The following is a 14,840-nucleotide window of genomic DNA, read 5'->3' as shown; positions in this document are numbered from 1 at the left end:
TGAGTAATTATTCATGGCCTTAGATTCGGTAATTATTTCTTAGGTATCACACCAAAAACATAAAGAAAAAGTGATCAAAGAAAAAAAACCAATAAAATGGACTTCGTAAAAAATTATTTATAATTCAAAAGACATAAAGAAAATAAAGGAAACCCACAGAATGGGAGAAATTATTTGCAAATCATATATCTGATAAGGGATTGTATACAGAATATATTTTTTAAAAACACAAGTCAATAATAAAATGACAACAAAACCAATTTAAAAATAGACAGAGGATTTGGATAGACTTTTGTCCAAAGAATATATGAATAACCAATAACCACAGCAAAAGATTCTCAGTATCATTAGCCATGAGGCAAATGCAAATCAATACCACAATGAGATACCATGTCATACCACTAGGATGACTGTAAAAAGAAAGACAGATAATAACAAGTGTTATTGTAGATGTAGAGAAACTAGAATCCTCATATCTTGCTGGTGGAAATGTAAAATGGTACAGTCGTTTTGGAAAACATGTTGGCAGTTTCCTACAATGTTAAAAATAGGTATCACAGTAATTTCACTCCTAGGTAACTAACCAAGGGAAACGAAACATATATACACGTAATAACTTGCATGGGAATACTCATAGCAGCCTTATTCATAATACCTTATTCAAAAAAGTAGAACCTACCCAAATTTCCATTAATTGGTGAATGGATAAACAAAATGGGTAATATCCATACAATGGAATATTACTGCATAAATAAATAATAAATTACTGATACATGCTGCAACATGGATGAACCTCAAAGATATTATGTATCTTTATGTATATTATGAAAGAAGCAAGACATAAAAGATGATGTACTGCATGATTCCATTCATATGAAATATCAAAAGGCAAATGTACAGAGATGGAAAGTAAATGATGTTGGCTAGGGCTGAGAATGGGAGTGGGGAAGGACTACAAATGGGCATTAGATTTCTTTACAACTCAATGGAAATGTTCAAAAATTAAGTTGTAGTGATGGTTGTATAACTCTGCAAATATATTTAAAAGTACTGAACTCTAAAAGAAGCTAACACCACAATGATAATCATTTAAGCAGTAATAATTATTTGATTCCTTTCTTTTTTCTGTGACTCAGAATATCTTAATTCATTTTTTGTCTATTACCTTTCTTATAGTTTCTAGAAGTTGAGAATTTTATAGAAACAATAACTACAACACTTGAATGAAGTCAAGAATGATTGTTCTTCACAGACTGTATATTAATTATTTTTGGTGTGACATTGGGCATTATAATGGAGAAAAATCTTCCAAATTTAATATAAAAAATATTGATTTTCTTCGGTAATATTCACATTTAGTTTATGTGGATTGTTTATTGATATTTATTATATTTGAAATTAAAATAGAGAAATCCTGAAAATATTTTTAATTAACTTATAAATAACAACAACAAACCATAACCTGTTAAGAAAATAATAACTTAGGTGAAAAATGATCATATCCTTTAAAAAATTTACTGAGGGGCATTATTTTATTTAAAAAAAGCCAACTCTCTTTAATACATGGCTTAATGTCTAGATTCTTAAATCTGCTTCTGCATGCAACCTGCTTCTGCATGCAATCAAATTTACATTTGATTAAGAAAATCTGACCTAACATAAATATGCAGTTGGAAAATTTTAATAGCCTTTTCACATACTTATGAATAGTGTTCTTTGGTAGTCTACTGAAACTAGACAAGTGGATTCTGAAACAATATCAGTAAATTTATACTCTGCTACCCTCAAGTCTATTGGTTTATCACGCACTTTGAATAGATCCATGCATGATTTTATATCGTTATGCAGTGCTCATCTGTAAAATATTGGTTGACTGAATTATTCAGATCTCTGAAATGTTAAACGTTTCATTATCCATCGTTAACATCACCACTAATCACATCAGAAAACCCTTTAAGTTTTGGAGACGATGTTGAGCACACGGTGGCTCAAATTTTCCAAAATTGTTTTTTTCTCTTGAAAGTTCAAATGTTGTCATTGGTAACAAATATTGTCAGTTATATTTCTTGAAATGACAGAATCACTTCATTCATTTTCAAAAAATCATCTGCCAAATAACCAGCTCTGAATAACTACAATCTGTCAGTCATTCTTTTAAGTAAAAATGGAAAAGCATCTTGTTCAGCTTGCAACTCAAACCATTGCACTTTTTTTTTTTTTGAATCAACCATAATCATACTTTGGCATGTGGCAGATATTCTTTATGCATACTTCCTATGTCAAACTAGAGAATATTAAAAATTTGTGTACTTCATATCCAGGTGAAATAGAATTAATACTTTTTACTGCTCTATCAAAGAAATTTCTTTAGTAAAACTGGCTTTTAATTTTATGTATTTACTTATTTTTACTGGGAGTGAATGGCAGTGAAGAATACAATCACCACTAGCACAGTTTGGTGCCACTGTCTTGATACGTGTCAAGGCAGGACTTTTAGTTTTTTTCTTGTTCTTACACCAAAAACGCACACATAAATAGATTGAAAATGGCAAAAAATAATTTTGTATTATTATGAAAATAGTTTTGACCTGATGGACTTCCTAAAAGGTTTCTAGGGAACTCAAGGGGATCTGTGGACCACAATAGCTGCTGAAATCACATTAATAATGTTTCTATTTTTGGATTATATTCTAAATGCATCAAAGACTATGAACATACTGAGAACACAATTGTGGAAATATTTTTACAGAACTATTGAGTGGAGGGAGGGTTAGAAATCAAATGCAAAACCAGAGGGTAAAACAAAGTATCTAGGAATTAAAAAAAAAAAAAAAAAAAAGAGTTAAAAGAGAGTATGATAAGGTTTGGCCCCAGAGAAATCTGAGATACCATTCTTTGTTATTCCATGAAGAGTTTAATGGAGAGCACCCTCTTATTTTGTTTTTGTTTGCTTACATATTTCTATTTAACTTCATTATGTCCAAATTTCCTTTTTGGAATTTTTTCAAAAGGCAGTCTTGTCTTCATTCATACAAGTTGATCTATAGTCCTCTAAATGCCTTAAAATATGGTGTGCAATTTTCCAGATTCCTCAAATCACCCGAAACCTGAAACACCAAGGCCCTGGTAGTACTGAAATTATGGTATTCTAGACATGAAACCAGTCTGTTGAATAGATCCATTATCCATGCATGATTTTATATCATGCATTTCATATTGCTTCTTTGGTTGTGTCCCAACACACTGACATACATAGCTCAAAATACCACTGGCCTTTTTAAAGGGCATATCACATTCCAGGGTAATATCAAACTGCTGCCTGGTAGCATTTGTCATCTCAAAGTAACTCTTTCCAGGATTCTCAAATCCACTGGATTTCTTAGAGTGAAATATTTTATGTAACAGAATTCTCTTAGTTTTCCCTTTTCTATGAATATATAATTAGAAACCGTGAACTCTGGTTTCTTTTCTTTATTCAATACTTATTTTTCATTTTAAAATTATTAATAATTGCTTAAAATAATCTAGATATGTTATCTAAGACGTGTCATCAACCATCTATTCCCGTTCACACAGATTCTTCCCACTTTACCCTCAACACAAATAATTTTGCATCTTCAGCTGCAACACACACTAATAATGACCCCCAGTGCTCCACTCCACCACTTCTGGCTCAATAGTACACACTGTTAATTTACTCTTGTTATCATTTCATTTGATAGTAATGGAAATCGTATAACTTGATTTTGCCAATTTGATGAGTTTTATTCTAAATAGTTTTAAAATTTATGTTAATACTGTGTTAGTATTTACAGGGGCTTTTTGTTTGTTTGTTGTTTAGTGTTCTCAGTCTAATGTCGACTTTTACTAAAGATAATCATTGCAAATAGTAGATGCTCCATGAACATAAAATGACTTTCCTAAAATTCTGCTGAATTCTAAAGGGAGAAGTTAAATTACCAAATTACACAATTTTCTGGACAACATTGACATTTTAAAACTGACTTTATACTAGACCCCTTCATCTATTGTTATAAAATTTTCAAAATATTATAATTTTATTACAGAGGGTTTGGGGGCTGACAAAATATTGATAAAATATTCAAACATTCAACTATTTCCTCAATAACTTTGAGTTTAGTATTTTGATTAGAGATACAATAAATATCTTTGCACAAAAAAGTACACCTTGCAGAAACTACCAAAAAGTCCAAAGACTTAGCCAATTCCTTTTGAAAATGATATATGCTAACTTATATTTTGATTTTTAAAACAATATATGCTTATTTTAGAGGATTTGTACAAAAGCATATTTTGGTATATAAAATAAATTATTAATATTGATAATTTTGCTCATGTAGAATTAGTGGGGTCATTTTATCATCTTTATTCTTTAATAGTTTTCTTTTTGTTTTATATAATTAGCATGTATTACTTTTATTACAAGAAAAATAAAATGTAATATTCTATCTTTTTAAAAAGAAAATTTATAAAGAAGAAAATAGAAATTTCAATTCCATAAAGCAGAGATAACTATCACATTATTTCCAGTGTTTTTTTTTCTCTAAGCAAATACATTATTTTTTGTTTTCTGTTTTTTGATGAGATCATACTAGATATTTATATTTACATGGTCCTTTTTTAATGCATCATTATACCCTGAGCAATTTGACACAGAAGTAAATATTCCTTGAAACATTACATTTCATGGCTTTATAACATCTAATTATTTGCATGGACCCTGATTTATTTAATGATTCTTTAAACACTATATATGTAGACTGTTTTCAGTTTTGTTTGGATGGAATTACTCTTCAAAATAGGGAAATAGTTTAGTGGGACTGTCAGTCAAGGGGCTCAGTTCACTAAAGGGATCAGATTCATAAACCAAACTGGACCAATCAGATGCTCATTTCCTCGGATTTTAATCTTAAACCTGAATGAAAATGAATAAATAAATAAATAAATAAATAAATAAATAAATAAATAATCAAAAAAAGCCTGAAAGCAGTTGAACAGACTCATCCCCGGAGATAACAGCACCTTGCAGAAACCACCAAAAAGTCCAAAGTCTAGGCTACCTGGCCATCACAGCTTTCCTTGCTCTTGTCATTTCTAATGTCTAGATTTTAGCTATCCTTCAACTCTGTGAGCTATGACAACATTCCAAGACATTACTTTTCGACTTAAATTAAGTGACTATTTCAGTTCCTTATTGAAACACTTTGAAATTAATTATTTTATTTATAAGTTCCTCATGAAAAACCAATATCTTATATATTTTGTCACTTTTCTTATTGGAACAAATAAGAGCCTTAGCATAGTAAACTTATCATAAATTATGAGCATAAACATGACATTACAGGTGTACAAGTGGAATCAATGTCACCACCATTTTTACTTCTGCCTACTTCATTATTCATCATGTCCCTTTAAATACAAACCTAATTAATTGCCTTTATTGGACTATTAACTAATACACAGCCAACTCTGTATCATCCAGTGAGAGGAAGGCATGAATAATGAAAATTCACCATTAGCATAACTGCAACACAACAAAAAATGACATCACTTTCAATCTTCTTTGCTCATTATTTTAGCAGTCCTAAGTCTAGCCAAAGGCAATTGCTATGGGATGAATTTTGATCCCTTTAACATTCATATGTTGAATCCCTCACCCCTAATACCTCAGAATATGACTGTATGTGGAGAGAGAGCCTTTATCTATTTCCAAATAGAGGTGATTAAGGTAAAATGAGGCCATTAGGGGGGTCTCTATTACAACCTGACTGGTGTCCTTATAAGAAGAGGAAATTTGGACACAAAAAAAGACACTAGGGATGCACACACACACACACACACACACACACACATAGAAAAAAAACCATGTGATGACACACCAAGACGGCTGCCATTAGCATGTCAAGAGAAGAGGCTTCCAAAAAAACCTAACTTGCTAACACCTGGATCTTGGACTTCTAGCCTCCAGACCTGTGAGAAATATATTTCTGTTGCTAAGCTATCCAGTCTGTGGCATTTTGTTACAGCAGCCCCTTCAAGTTAATGCGACAACCAACCCTGTGTGAATGAAATTCCTCTATCTCAAGTTCAATGATTACGATCCAATGAAGTTTATGAAACGAAAGCATACTAGCAACATATATCATAAAGAACATGGATAGTATTTGTAGATGTTTGGGAAAGCACGTGCCATACAATAGAGATCTTTCTTAGAAATAACTAGTCATCTTTCTCCAAAAGTGTTAGCTCATTACCGAACTGTACATCACAATCTTCTTAAATTTCCAGTATTGTCACAAATTAATCAGCTTTCAATTATAAGATGATTTTGACATGAAGTTAGGTCAAACAAGTGTTTAACAGTTAAGGGCATATGGGTCAATTTTCTCATACCTTAAAATTATGTGGATTCTCAAGAAAGGAGCATCTCACTGCTCTTTTCTTAAATAAAAAAGTTGTCCCTAGCACCCAGGGTATGAAATTATTGCTAATAGTTATATGCTAAAACACAGATGCACATAAATATGGCATGGACAAGATTAACATGACAATTCAATGGGGGAAAGAATAGTCTTTTCAACAAACAGCCCTGGGATAACTGGATATCAACATGCAAAAGAATGAAGTTGGACCCCTACCTCACATTATATACAAAAATTGACTTAAAATGCACCATAGACCTAAATGTAAGAGCTAAAGTTATTAAACTTGTAGAAAAAAAAATAAAACTTTCGTGACCTTGAATTAGGCAGTGACTTCTTATACATAATATCAAAAGCACAAGTGACAGAAGAAAAAAAATAAAGCCAAAGATTAAAGATACTTCATCAAAGTTAAAGTGAAGGTTGTAGATGGAGCACCAGAAGCAGGAAGAGGCCATATGACAGGACAAGGACTTTCTGCCATCTACAGGGATAACATAAGAACCATAATATAAGTTAGACGAGAAACTCACGTTTGCTGGAGAGGGACTACAATGTCGGTAGGTAACAGAGAGGGAGCGGGAGCATAGAGCCAGAAAATATAAACAGATAAGCCACTAGAAAGTGAGTTTTGAAGAAACAGAAATATAACAACAGGTTTAATATAGACAAAAACGAAAAGTAGTGTTTATATTTTACCTTGTTACTCTGAAATCACATTAATATTAATTAATTTGCAAAAAATGATTTGTTCAAACATCTCTGAACTGTACATCATGATTTTCTATGGGGATGATCATATGGCCATTCTATGGGGGTGTACAGAACAGTTTCTACCCTTCACGTCTGCTCGGGTCTGTACCTCCTCAATTTAGTCATTTCAGGGGAAAGTCCTTAAGTGCAAGCAAGACCAACTGGGTCACTGAAGCTATTTTTATTTTAACTGATGGTTTGTATCAATCTAACCAATGTTTTCTTTCAAATATGGTGTCTTTTAAACACTTTTGAGCCAATTTCACCATAGTCTAGGAACAATAGTATTTTTCATAAAATTTTACAAATTGTTAAAACTTTTTGTGTGTGTGAAAATGACTGGTTTAGTTTTTTTCTTTTTTTTTTATTTGACCTAGTAACTTGTCACCATTAAATATGAGACTTAAATTGTTTTTTTAATAAAAGCCGGGACAATTAGATCCTAAGCACACTCTCTGAGACACCGCAGATCGTGCTGGTCACCTGTGTGGCCCATTTCCTTCCATTTCTTCAGCTCTCACGATTGCTCACAAGGCAGGTGCCATTCCTCATACCTGAGAGACACTGTGCCCTTTGGGATCTCTGTGTTTTCTCTGCCCGGAATGCACTTCTCTCACTTCATTCAGATAAAAATCACTTTTAGCAACTCCTTATTGTTGTTTCTCTCTGCATACCCCTCTTGCCCTTACTATCCTCTTACCCTGCTTTATTTTCTCCCAAATATTTTTAAAGTACTGCTTAGAATAGTGACTGGCACAGAACAAATGCTATACATCTTTGTTAAATGAAATAATTAATAAATGGGAACCTAGAAACATGGACAAAAGAAAAAGTTGGAAAAGCATAGTTTGGGGGAAATAAATTGGGCTTAGCGTTTTTCCTGACTACAATTAATCTCAGAATAAATCTCCTCCCCACCTCTACACTATACCAACATAATCTAAACAGAGCCCTGAAATATGTTTACTTGGCTAATCAGAATTTCAAAGGGATGTGATTACTTCAAGCCACAGCCTCATGGACTTTGAGTTGAACATTGCAAGAGCTTTATTTGCTGATTCCCACTCTCCTTCCACCCTCCACTATTGTAATCTCTTTCTCCTCCCCTCCACGCCCCCACCCCCCTTCCAGGTAGCTGGAAGATCAGGTCTTGTGCTCTCAGTATTTGCAGGGAGAAAGTGAGGGGTGAGGCTTCTCCAGCTACCCAGCAGGAACATTATCTGGTATGGGCCCCCAGGCTAAATTTTGGAGGGATGCTTTCTTGTGTTAAGCTCATACCAGTATAAACACATGAGGACTGCCTGGTCTGTGAAGTACTAGGGGTAACTCCAAACTAGCCCCAGATTTTTCTCTTCCTTGCTTGCAACCCCCCTAAAAAAGTGCTCTTATGTTTTTCCTCTCTGAATCTTTGGGTTCCTGGAGCGTGTCCTCTATACAAGGAACTAGAATGTTTCTTACTGGACTCCTCTGTGAGATTCCGGAGTTTGCATTTCCTGTTTTAGTGGACATAGAGTTTACTTCTGGGTCTCTCATCTTTCCCTAAACCCTGATCTCTGGTTGGTAATGAAGAATCCTGGCTGAGATCCCCAAGTGCCTTCTTGGATGCTGTATAATTAATTAGGCCTCCAATTGTGCATCCTCTCCCTTCTCATAGATGGAGAATCCTCCAGATTTCTTAAAGGGAAATTGCCCTAATAAATGAGTCTGCATACATAAAATTTCACAGCAAGTGGGGGCTTTTAATATTGGCAGCAAAATCCAACAAATTATTTTTACCAGTACAAGCATTCTGGATGCACTGGCTGCCTAAGAGATATTTGGGGTAACAGACCAACAATGTGAAAAGGGAAGAAAAGAAGCCATCAAATGAGTCGCAGTGAGTTTAATGAAACTATTTCCATTGCTGGGATCATGTGATATAACCAGCCACTGTGCTCTCTGCTAGTGGTTTATAATGTTACCTCACCCTCTCCACGAAATTGTTTTCCCATAAATCTCTGTGGCCATCCTTTCCTGTCTACACATTATGTTCCTAAAATAGGCACATCTAAAAATCTCTTCAAGGAGCTCTGTGGAGGAAGGCCTAACTTGCAACACTGCTCCTAGAAGAGGGGTGCAGTGGCTTGAAAGCAATTTAAAAAGCAGCAGTGACAAAGGGGAGGTTTACAGGAGTTTTTCACCATAGTTATTCTGCTTCCAAAATGCACAGATGAGGGGAAAGAATGTGTCAGTCACCCTGTGAATGTGCAGGAGCTCCAAATTGCATCACCCTGGCATGCCAGGTATTGCAGCAAATAGGAAAGGTAAGCTACCCATTGCTCCCAAAGCAGGAAATCACCAACCTCAGCATGGAATTTTCCTATTTCTGTCTGGCACCATCCTCTTGGGATGATTTAAAGTGCTTTATTGAGAAATATGTTCTGTTACTACAGTAGCGCCTCAGAAATACCACGTGAACCTGTAAATCCATAGAAAAAGCAGCCACATTTTATAAGTGTGATAGCAACAGCGTTTGGCAATTTCCAAGTTTGCTACTGCACCTCAAACATTAGTGACAGGCACATATGGACAGAACATTTCTCTGCTTTGGATTTAACCATTTCAGACATGTGAAAAAGCACCGATCACCACTCTGTTTGGACTGACTTGTTAAAGAGGAGTGAGCAAGTGAAGGGAACAAAAAGAAATATGAGAAGTTAACATGGTGGAGGTGGGGGTGGGGGGGTTGTGTCTTTAAACACATGCCTCAAACAGGTAGGAGAGAAGGAATACATAGTGAAAAAGCCTCCCGTTCACCCAGACGTTTCTCCTGCCATTTGGAAAAGCAAGACGGTTCACACCGGGAGCCCACAGCATCTGCAGTATCATTGCTGATAGTGACCTCTGTGTAATTAAAAGTAACTCAATATTTCCCATTTGGCGCTCCGTGGAAGAAGGGATTCTTGCCCACTTCCCTCAAGCTCCTTCATGAGCGTAGTTCAGTCAGAGTTAGGGGGAATAAATCCTTGTCCCTCTCTCACCCAAGCCATGAGACATTTCTCGGGAAAAGGCCAGCCTCTGCCTGGGGAGTGTGATGCGAGGCTCCAGCAGCAGCCCCCCTGCCTTCTCTTCCTGGGGTTAACACTGAGATCTAATTTTCGCTCCCTCCTCAGGAACACTATGACCTCTATTCAAAGCTAGCTAGTTCAGTTCTATTGCACCAGTGAAGGAGGGGGCTTCAAAAGGAGACTTTGAATAGGATGAAGACAAGGAAAGGCAAGAACTGGCCAGATTCCAAGCTATTTCAGGCCAAAGAATCCCATCTTGTATCAAAATGCTGAACTGCAAAACAAACCTGATTTCAGTTCCTGAAGGTTGAGAGAGGAGGGGGGAGGGGAAAGGGAGGAGAAGGGGAGGAGAAGAGAGGGAGGAGGGGGTCAGTTGGTCCGAATTCACAGACAAAAATGGACTTCCTGATCTGCCCAAACTGTATTTCCACGGGCTCTTTTGCCAAAGCAATAACTGGAATGAATATGCCTAACATCGCGACGAAAGAATCAGATGGCTTACCTGATAAAAAGGAAAATTACCCATCTGCAGTGAGGAGCTGCATCTCCCAAAGACCGGATGACAACGTGCCTTCAGTTGCAATTGTTCAGATTCCTTCTCGCAAAAGGTGAGCAAGTATTTACAAGGGCTGCAGTCTCACTGGGGCAGAACACACATACACAAACACACACGCGCGCAGACATACACACATGCACCAGAGACCTCTGCAGTATCCTCTCGGCTTCATCCTCGCCTCACTCTATGGTACCTAACACAAATCAGCAAATAGCTTGTTAAAAAAAAAGTCGAGGCAGCACCTTACATTATATCGCCATCTAGTGGCCAAACATTAAATATTTTTTTCATCCAGCCAGATTTGTGTTCTTTCTGAACCTCTTCTCAGTCTACTTGTTTCCCTTCTTACCTTTGGGTCTCTTATTATTGCTTCGTTTTGTTTCTCCTTCATTCCCAATTGTTCTATCACATAAAACACCCAATGACTCAAATATGAAAAAGTTTAAAACTAAATACCTTCAAGTTTAGCGAACAACTTCTGTGTTGTTTCTGTATTTTATTTTGGTTTAAAAGTATTGCTTTATTCCCGTTATGAATCATTGTTATCTTTACAAATTGAAGAATTTGTGAATAAAACTTTATTTGTCTTTTTATTTCACCGGGAGAAAACTGGTGGTCATTTATGACAGATCTATGGCTTTTCATTGGGGATCTACTCAAAATTTTTATCATTTTCAATATTGTGTTTAAATAATAGGTTCTGTATTATAGTGAACATCTCAGAGTGAAAAGATGTGAGTTTTTCTTCGAATTCAACACTAATGAGCATGTGCCTTTGAGCAGGTAATTGAACTTTTCTTTGAAAACTTACATGATCCCATCTTCATCTGTACTTAGCAGTTAAAGATTATCTTCCTATTCTAAATGTCTACAGTTTTACTATCTTTTACCATAATATGTTTCCCTATCTTGTGGACATGACTTAAAGCTTAATTGCAATAACATGTTTTAGGAAGCACATTTTGAATCCAATTAAGTATTACCTCTTGATAGAATTATGAAAGCCATATACACATCAGGTTTTCCTAAGACAATGGAGAATCCATGTGAAACTATTTATAACTCCAGGAACTGAAAGTAGAGCTTTCTATATTATATACTGTACTTTAAAACTGAAACAGTCTTTAACATTTGGTCGTGCATAAACTCACAATTAACTACGTGTTGATTGGTCATTTGCAGTAGTTCGCAGTAAATATTTCACCCTTGTTGTTTTCTACGCAACACGCGTTGTTGATAACTATCATTCCATGTGCTTTACCATTTATTAAATGACATCATCTTTAATATTTTCTTTTTCTATTCCTTACTACAGGACTGTATGATAGTGACAATCCATATTATTATAGTTATTCTATTGTACAGATGAGTATTCTGAAGCTCTCTGAGCCTTATCAATAAGGCTCAAGCTCACACATACAGCTTGGAAAACAATAAAAACTAAGGCTTTTAGTCCCAAAATCCATTTTTCTTTGCAACATACTCTAAAGTCCACCTTTCTTTCCCTGTTCTAGAATCACAAGAATGTAATTTTTATTTCTATGTTTGCAAAACTTTTACTAACCCTTATTTATAAATTACTCACGGGCCTGGCTTCTCATCTATAAAAGAAAGAAACTGAGTAATAATTTTCAGTTTGCAAAGCCCAGTCAAGGTAGCATGAACATGTTAATTAAAGTTAGTCAGTGTCTGGGAAATGGTGTTGCTCAGTCTGTGATAGAGTCCGGGAAATACTGAAAGGAGCCAGAGAGACAGGTGACCAATATTTGGTAAATAATTACCAGGATGTAGAGATGAAGAAGAAGTGGAAAATATGTGAACTAACATGCAGTATTTTTTTTTAAATTTCAGACTAACATATTCTATACGAGTAGTACTCCTGGTTTAGACATATATGCATAAAAATATAATCACCTCTGGCCACATACTTTAGTGCCTTCTAATTGCCTATTATAGGGCTCAGTTTTTTGAGTGTCTGCTCGTAACAGTCCACTCTACAGCTCTCCCTGTCTGATCCCCAGCAATGAGCCTGTGCTCCTGGCTACAGAGGAACAGAACAGAAAAGGGTGTCTGAACATCTGACTTAGTCGAAGAGAACTGCTGCTTGAGATGCTGGCAGCTGTAGGGGCCAGATTTCCTCACAATGCAGACTCAGGACCAGGTGAGCCAGGGCGCTGAGAGAAAGAAATCATCTAGGTATGGAAGAAGTGGTGACGAAAGACAGAGCCAGCAAACTCCCAATGACCTCCTCTGTCCAGCTACTGTCCTTCCCAAGACCTGATACTTTTCTGACTTGAGGTTCCATGATAGACACAAATAAACTCCTTTTATGCTTAGTTGAACTTGGTTTCTATTATTCTGTGGAGTCCTAACCAGTTCACCCACTGCAGGAATCCAAATGCTTTAGCCCTTGAAAGCTATCAAATACTGCTGATAGTCTGGGCATGTGGCACTTCATTTATTCACTTCTTCGAGCTCCTGCTACATGCCAGTCACTTTTCCAGAAACTGAGGTTATATCAGTAAACAACCCAGATCAACATGCTTCCACTGCTGTTTACTCTGACACTAAGCAAATGGAAAGACAAGATGCTTTACATGATGGCAGAGGGATAGTACATTGCGGGGAGGGCGGTTATCACTTTGTGAGGAGTGTCAATGTTTAACTATTACATTGTTTTGTACACCTGCAACTAATAAAAAAAAGAAAGACACGCTGCTTTCAATGCACACTGCACCCTCCACCTCTCTATCTTTGCTCACAATCTTCACTTCTCTTGACAGCCCTTCCCCCCATCTGTACAAGGAAAATTCTACCAATGTTTTTGGTCACATATTTTTTTTTTCTAACGGCGTTTTTGCTTTCTCAGTAGCTAGAATCTTTTTTCTATTGTTGATTACAGAACAACTTCACGTTTTTATAATGTGGAATATTACAACTTATTTGTTAAGTTGAGAGCATTAGGCATAAGAGAAAAAAAATGACTGGTCTGATACAGACTCTGAAAAAAATAGGCCAACATCTTTCCCACTGCACGATAAGTATGTTTCATGAATGAATATCTTGTCATTCTGTACACAAGACGTTTCATTCAGAAATGTCTAGTCAGAGCTAAAGGAGTTTATCAAAAACGGTAACTTTACATATTCTTCATATAAGACCTGGCATAAAAGCAAAATATGAGGTTTTTGTTAAATTAGTGTAGTACACAATTAAAATCTATTATTCATAAAAGTTGGCAAAAGATAAATTAAAATGAAACATTATAATGTGCTACCTTATAACGTTATTGCATTTGTCCCTTTTGACCTTGTGCTAAGAATTTTATGTACATATCTTATTCATTTCCCAAATTAAAAACTCCGCATGGAACTAGTTCTGCACTTTATTTATCCTTGTGCAGCAAGTTAATTTATTGAGATATAATTTTATCTGTTACATCTTTCTCACTGTTATGGTTCCAGTTTCAAAGAATGGAAAGGTAACTTTCTTTCTTTTCCTCCCACGCTTAATGCTAGCCATTCCAGAAAATCCTCTGTAACCTTATTGCAGAGGTGGAAAGCATATACTTGTCATTTCCTGTGTGGCAATGCTTCTTCAACCTGTGAATACATGGATGTGCTAAACAGGCTAAGAGGCTTGGGCTGTGCCTTTCCTATGAGGGAATTTCTAACAAGGCAAAGAGAATGAAAGCAAATGATGTCCTATATTTTTTGCATAGTTCTCTACATCATGAGAATTAGATTGTTACTTTGGTGTGGCTCTGTTGGGACCTAGTGGCAGGAGTTCACTGCTCAATGCCCAAAAGAGAAAGGGAATGTTGTAGTGGGACATCATCATTGTCAGTAAATATTGGGTATCAAAGAGGAAGAGAGGTCACTCAGATGGAAAAATCTGCACCAGGTCTTTTTGACTCAGTTCTAAGACAGGAGAATCTCTTGTTGTGATTAGTACTTGGAAAGAGAGCTCAACATCAGAAGGCCAAAGAATCCATGTGGTTAATATCAGAATACTATTGAACATTTTCTTGTGTAGAAAATA

At 35.8% G+C, this 14,840-nt stretch overlaps 1 protein-coding gene across 3 annotated transcripts in view; it reads right to left on the bottom strand.

The window, feature by feature from the left end:
• Nucleotides 1–14,840, bottom strand: part of LOC117026204 (sodium channel protein type 1 subunit alpha) — a 131,796-nt gene that overhangs the window by 100,972 nt on the left and 15,984 nt on the right. Inside the window, exon 1 of one of the 3 annotated variants that reach the window (XM_033112800.1) lies at nt 10,746–10,998. The exons of the other annotated variants lie outside the window; for them this stretch is intronic. The gene's annotated coding sequence lies outside the window, so the exon portion shown is untranslated. Of the gene's footprint in view, nt 1–10,745; nt 10,999–14,840 lie in introns of those variants that run through there. 3 annotated transcript variants of the gene reach the window in all.

This window comes from Rhinolophus ferrumequinum, chromosome 8 (assembly GCF_004115265.2).
Source record: "Rhinolophus ferrumequinum isolate MPI-CBG mRhiFer1 chromosome 8, mRhiFer1_v1.p, whole genome shotgun sequence".
Taxonomy (NCBI): domain Eukaryota; kingdom Metazoa; phylum Chordata; class Mammalia; order Chiroptera; family Rhinolophidae; genus Rhinolophus; species Rhinolophus ferrumequinum.
Note: the sequence above shows the minus strand (reverse complement) of the source record. Positions and strands in the feature narration are given on the sequence as shown.